Source organism: Triticum dicoccoides, chromosome 2A (genome assembly GCF_002162155.2).
Source record: "Triticum dicoccoides isolate Atlit2015 ecotype Zavitan chromosome 2A, WEW_v2.0, whole genome shotgun sequence".
NCBI lineage: Eukaryota > Viridiplantae > Streptophyta > Magnoliopsida > Poales > Poaceae > Triticum > Triticum dicoccoides.
Window position 1 is genome coordinate 784,767,685 of NC_041382.1, and position 7,392 is coordinate 784,775,076.

Genomic DNA, 7,392 nt, shown 5'->3' on the forward strand with positions numbered 1-7,392 from the left:
GCCCTCCTCCTGGCCGGCCGCCCCCTCCCCCTTGGCTCCTTTATATACAGGGGCAGGGGGGCACCTCAAGACACACAGGTTGATCATTGAGATCGTTCCTTAGCCGTGTGCGGTGCCCCCTGCCACCATATTCCACCTCGATCATATTGTAGCAGTGCTTAGGCGAAGCCCTGCGACGGTAGAACATCAAGATCGTCACCACACCATCGTGCTGACGGAACTCCTCCCCGACGCTTTGCTGGATCGGAGCCCGGGGATCGTCATCGAGCTGTACGTGTGCTAAGAACTCGGCGGTGTCGGAGTAACGGTGCTTGGATCGGTCGGATCGGGAAGACGTACGACTACTTCCTCTACGTTGTGTCAACGCTTCCGCAGTCGGTCTGCGTGGGTACGTAGACAACACTCTCCCCTCTCGTTGATGTGCATCACCATGATCTTGCGTGTGCGTAGGAAAATTTTGAAATTACTAGGTTCCCCAACAGTGGCATCCGAGCCTAGGTTTTATGGTTTGATGTTATATGCACGAGTAGAACACAAGTGAGTTGTGGGCGATATAAGTCATACTGCCTACCAGCATGTCATACTTTGGTTCGGCGGTATTGTTGGACGAGACGACCCGAACCAATATTACGCGTACGCTTACGTGAGACCGGTTTACCCGACGTGCTTTGCACATAGGTGGCTTGCGGGCGACTGTCTCTCCAACTTTAGTTGAATCGAGTGTGGCTACGCCCGGTCCTTGCGAAGGTTAAAACGGAGTCTATTTGACAAACTATCATTGTGGTTTTGATGCGTAGGTGAGATTGGTTCTTGCTTAAGCCCGTAGCAGCCACGCAAAACTTGCAAACAACAAAGTAGAGGACGTCTAACTTGTTTTTGCAGGGCATGTTGTGATGTGATATGGTCAAGGCATGATGATGAATTTTATTGTATGAGATGATCATGTTTTATAACCGAGTTATTGGCAACTGGCAGGAGCCATATGGTTGTCACTTTATTGTATGCAATGCAATCGCGATGTAATGCTTTACTTTATCACTAAGCGGTAGCGATAGTCGTGGAAGCATAAGATTGGCGAGACGACAACGATGCTACGATGGAGATCAAGGTGTCGCGCCGGTGACGATGGTGATCATGACGGTGCTTCGGAGATGGAGATCACAAGCACATGATGATGATGGCCATATCATATCACTTATATTGATTCCATGTGATGTTTATCTTTTATGCATCTTATCTTGCTTTGATTGACGGTAGCATTATAAGATGATCTCTCACTAAATTATCAAGAAGTGTTCTCCCTGAGTATGCACCGTTGCCAAAGTTCGTCGTGCCCAGACACCACGTGATGATCGGGTGTGATAAGCTCTATGTCCATCTACAACGGGTGCAAGCCAGTTTTGCACACGCAGAATACTCAGGTTAAACTTGACGAGCCTAGCATATGCAGATATGGCCTCGGAACACAGAGACCGAAAGGTCGAGCGTGAATCATATAGTAGATATGATCAACATAATGATGTTCACCATTGAAAACTACTCCATCTCACGTGATGATCGGTTATGGTTTAGTTGATTTGGATCACGTGATCACTTAGAGGATTAGAGGGATGTCTATCTAAGTGGGAGTTCTTAAGTAATTTGATTAATTGAACTTAAACTTATCATGAACTTAGTACCTGATACTATCTTGCTTATGTTGATTGTAGATAGATGGCTCGTGCTGTTGTTCCGTTGAATTTTAATGCGTTCCTTGAGAAAGCAAAGTTGAAAGATGATGGTAGCAATTACACGGACTGGGTTCGTAACTTGAGGATTATCCTCATTGCTGCTCAGAAGAATTACGTCCTGGAAGCACCGCTGGGTGCCAGGCTTGCTGCTGGAGCAACACCAGATGTTATGAACGTCTGGCAGAGCAAAGCTGATGACTACTCGATAGTTCAGTGTACCATGCTTTACGACTTAGAATCGGGACTTCAACGACGTTTTGAACGTCATGGAGCATATGAGATGTTCCAGGAGTTGAAGTTAATATTTCAAGCAAATGCCCGGATTGGGAGATATGAAGTCTCCAATAAGTTCTATAGCTGCAAGATGGAGGAGAATAGTTCTGTCAGTGAGCATATACTCAAAATGTCTGGGTATAATAATCACTTAATTCAGATGGGAGTTAATCTTCCAGATGATTGCGTTATTGACAGAATTCTCCAATCACTGCCACCAAGCTACAAGAGCTTCGTGATGAACTATAATATGCAAGGGATGAACAAGACTATTCCCAAGCTCTTCGCAATGCTGAAAGCTGCGGAGGTAGAAATCGAGAAGGAGCATCAAGTGTTGATGGTTAACAAAACCACCAGTTTCAAGAAAAAGGGCAAAGGGAAGAAGAAGGGGAACTTCAAGAAGAATGGCAAGCAAGTTGCTGCTCGGGAGAAGAAACCCAAGTCTGGACCTAAGCCTGAAACTGAGTGCTTCTACTGCAAGCAGACTGGTCACTGGAAGCGGAACTGCCCCAAGTATTTGGCGGATAAGAAGGATGGCAAGGTGAACAAAGGTATATGTGATATACATGTTATTGATGTGTACCTTACTAGAGCTCGCAGTAGCACCTGGGTATTTGATACTGGTTCTGTTGCTAATATTTGCACCTCGAAATAGGGACTACGGATTAAGCGAACACTGGCGAAGGACGAGGTGACGATGCGCATGGGAAACGGTTCCAAAGTCGATGTGATCACGGTCGGCACGCTACCTCTACATCTACCTTCGGGGTTAATATTAGACCTAAATAATTGTTATTTGGTGCCAGCGTTAAGCATGAACATTATATCTGGATCTTGTTTGATGCGAGACGGTTATTCATTTAAATCAGAGAATAATGGTTGTTCTATTTATATGAGTAATATCTTTTATGGTCATGCACCTTTGAAGAGTGGTCTATTCTTGATAAATCTCGATAGTAGTAACACACATATTCATAATGTTGAAGCCAAAAGATGTAGAGTTGATAATGATAGTGCAACTTATTTGTGGCACTGCCGTTTAGGTCATATCGGTATAAAGCGCATGAAGAAACTCCATACTGATGGACTTTTGGAACCACTTGATTATGAATCACTTGGTACTTGCGAACCGTGCCTCATGGGCAAGATGACTAAAACACCGTTCTCCGGTACTATGGAGAGAGCAACAGATTTGTTGGAAATCATACATACCGATGTATGTGGTCCGATGAATATTGAGGCTCGTGGCGGATATCGTTATTTTCTCACCTTCACAGATGACTTAAGCAGATATGGGTATATCTACTTAATGAAACATAAGTCTGAAACATATGAAAAGTTCAAAGAATTTCAGAGTGAAGTTGAAAATCATTGTAACAAGAAAATAAAGTTTCTACGATCTGATCGTGGAGGAGAATATTTGAGTTACGAGTTTGGTGTACATCTGAAAAATTATGGAATAGTTTCGCAACTCACGCCACCCGAAACACCACAGCGTAATGGTGTGTCCGAACGTCGTAATCGTACTTTACTACATATGGTGCGATCTATGATGTCTCTTACTGATTTACCGCTATCGTTTTGGGGTTATGCTTTAGAGATGGCCGCATTCACGTTAAATAGGGCACCATCAAAATCCGTTGAGACGACGCCTTATGAACTGTGGTTTGGCAAGAAACCAAAGTTGTCGTTTCTTAAAGTTTGGGGCTGCGATGCTTATGTAAAAAAGCTTCTACCTGATAAGCTCGAACCCAAATCGGAGAAATGTGTCTTCATAGGATACCCAAAGGAGACTGTTGGGTACACCTTCTATCACAGATCCGAAGGCAAGACATTCGTTGCTAAGAATGGATCCTTTCTAGAGAAGGAGTTTCTCTCGAAAGAAGTGAGTGGGAGGAAAGTAGAACTTGACGAGGTAACTGTACCTGCTCCCTTATTGGAAAGTAGTACATCACAGAAAACTGTTTCTGCGACACCTATACCAATTAGTGAGGAAGCTAATGATGATGATCATGAAACTTCAGGACAAGATACTACTGAACCTCGTAGATCAACCAGAGCGAGATCTGCTCCAGAGTGGTACGGTAATCCTGTTCTGGAAATCATGCTGCTAGATCATGATGAACCTACGAACTATGAAGAAGCGATGGTAAGCCCAGATTCCGCAAAGTGGCTTGAAGCCATGAAATCTGAGATGGGATCCATGTATGAGAACAAAGTATGGACTTTGGTTGACTTGCCCGATGATCGGCAAGCAATTGAGAATAAATGGATCTTCAAGAAGAAGACTGACGCTGATGGTAATGTAACTGTCTACAAAGCTCGACTTGTCGCAAAAGGTTTTCGACAAGTTCAAGGGGTTGACTACGATGAGACCTTCTCACCCGTAGTGATGCTTAAGTCTGTCCGAATCATGTTAGCAATTGCCACATTTTATGATTATGAAATTTGGCAGATGGATGTCAAAACTGCATTCCTGAATGGATTTCTGGAAGAAGAGTTGTATATGATGCAACCAGAAGGTTTTGTCGATCCAAAGGGAGCTAACAAAGTGTGCAAGCTCCAGTGATCCATTTATGGACTGGTGCAAGCCTCTCAGAGTTGGAATAAACGCTTTGATAGTGTGATCAAAGCATTTGGTTTTATATAGACTTTCGGTGAAGCCTGTATTTACAAGAAAGTGAGTGGGAGCTCTGTAGCATTTCTGATATTATAAGTGGATGACATATTACTGATTGGAAATGATATAGAATTTCTGGATAGCATAAAGGGATACTTGAATAAGAGTTTTTCAATGAAAGACCTCGGTGAAGCTGCTTACATATTAGGCATAAAGATCTATAGAGATAGATCAAGACGCTTAATTGGACTTTCACAAAGCACATACCTTGACAAGATTTTGAAGAAGTTCAAAATGGATCAAGCAAAGAAAGGGTTCTTGCCTGTGTTACAAGGTGTGAAGTTGAGTCAGACTCAATGCCCGACCACTGCAGAAGATAGAGAGAAAATGAAAGATGTGCCCTATGCTTCAGCCATAGGCTCTATCATGTATGCAATGCTGTGTACCAGACCTGATGTGTGCCTTGCTATAAGTTTAGCAGGGAGGTACCAAAGTAATCCAGGAGTGGATCACTGGACGGCGGTCAAGAACATCCTGAAATACCTGAAAAGGACTAAGGATATGTTTCTCGTATATGGAGGTGACAAAGAGCTCACCATAAAAGGTTACGTTGATGCAAGCTTTGACACTGATCCTGACGATTCCAAATCGCAAACCGGATACGTGTTTACATTAAACGGTGGAGCTGTCAGTTGGTGCAGTTCTAAACAAAGCGTCGTAGCGGGATCTACATGTGAAGCGGAGTACATAGCTGCTTCAGAAGCAGCGAATGAAGGAGTCTGGATGAAGGAGTTCATATCCGATCTAGGTGTCATACCTAGTGCATCGGGTCCAATGAAAATCTTTTGTGACAATACTGGTGCAATTGCCTTGGCAAATGAATCCAGATTTCACAAGAGGACCAAGCACATCAAGAGACGCTTCAATTCCATCCGGGATCTAGTCCAAGTGGGAGACATAGAGATTTGCAAGATACATACGGATCTGAATGTTGCAGACCAGTTGACTAAGCCTCTTCCACGAGCAAAACATGATCAGCACCAAGGCTCCATGTGTGTTAGAATCATTACTGTGTAATCTAGATTATTGACTCTAGTGCAAGTGGGAGACCGAAGGAAATATGCCCTAGAGGCAATAATAAAGTTATTATTTATTTCCTTATTTCATGATAAATGTTTATTATTCATGCTAGAATTGTATTAACCGGAAACATAATACATGTGTGAATACATAGACAAACTTAGTGTCACTAGTATGCCTCTACTTGACTAGCTCGTTAATCAAAGATGGTTATGTTTCCTAACCATGAACAAGATGTTGTTATTTGATTAACGAGGTCACATCATTAGTTGAATGATCTGATTGACATGACCCATTCCATTAGCTTAGCACCCGATCGTTTAGTATGTTGCTATTGCTTTCTTCATGACTTATACATGTTCCTATGACTATGAGATTATGCAACTCCCGTTTACCGGAGGAACACTTTGTGTGCTACCAAATGTCACAACGTAACTGGGTGATTATAAAGGAGCTCTACAGGTGTCTCCAAAGGTAGATGTTGGGTTGGCGTATTTCGAGATCAGGATTTGTCACTCCGATTGTCGGAGAGGTATCTCTGGGCCCTCTCAGTAATGCACATCACATAAGCCTTGCAAGCATTGCAGCCAATGAGTTTGTTGCGAGATGATGTATTACGGAATGAGTAAAGAGACTTGCCGATAACGAGATTGAACTAGGTATGGGTTACCGACGATCGAATCTCGGGCAAGTAACATACCGATGACAAAGGGAACGACGTATGTTGTTATGCGGTCTGACCGATAAATATCTTCGTAGAATATGTAGGAGCCAATATGGGCATCCAGGTCCCGCTATTGGTTATTGACCGGAGATGTGTCTCAGTCATGTCTGCATTATTCTCGAACCGTAGGGTCCGCACGCTTAACGTTATGATGACAGTTATTATGAGTTTATGCATTTTGATGTACCGAAGTTAGTTCGGAGTCCCGGATGTGATCACGGACATGACGAGGAGTCTCGAAATGGTCGAGACATAAAGATTGATATATTGGAAGCCTATGTTTGGATATCGGAAGTGTTCCGGGTGAAATCGGGATTTTACCGGAGTACCGGAAGGTTACCAGAACCCCCCGGGAGCCATATGGGCCTTAGTGGGCTTTAGTGGAAAGGAGAAAGGGGCAGCCCAAGGTGGGCCGCGCGCCTCCCCCTCCCCTAGTCCTATTAGGACAAGGAGAGGTGGCCGGACCCCCTCTCTCTCTTCCCCCTCGGGGAATCCTATTCCAACTAGGATTGGGGGGGGGGGGGAGTCCTACTCCCGGTAGGAGTAGGACTCCTCCTACACCCTCCTCCTGGCCGGCCGCCCCCTCCCCCTTGGCTCCTTTATATACAGGGGCGGGGGGCACCTCAAGAGACACAAGTTGATCATTGAGATCGTTCCTTAGCCGTGTGCGGTGCCCCCTGCCACCATATTCCACCTCGATCATATTGTAGCAGTGCTTAGGCGAAGCCCTGCGACGGTAGAACATCAAGATCGTCACCACGCCGTCGTGCTAACGGAACTCCTCCCCGACGCTTTGCTGGATCGGAGCCCGTGGATCGTCATCGAGCTGTACGTGTGCTAAGAACTCGGAGGTGCCGGAGTAACGGTGCTTGGATCGGTCGGATCGGGAAGACGTACGACTACTTCCTCTATGTTGTGTCAACGCTTCCGCAGTCGGTCTGCGTGGGTACGTAGACAACACTCTC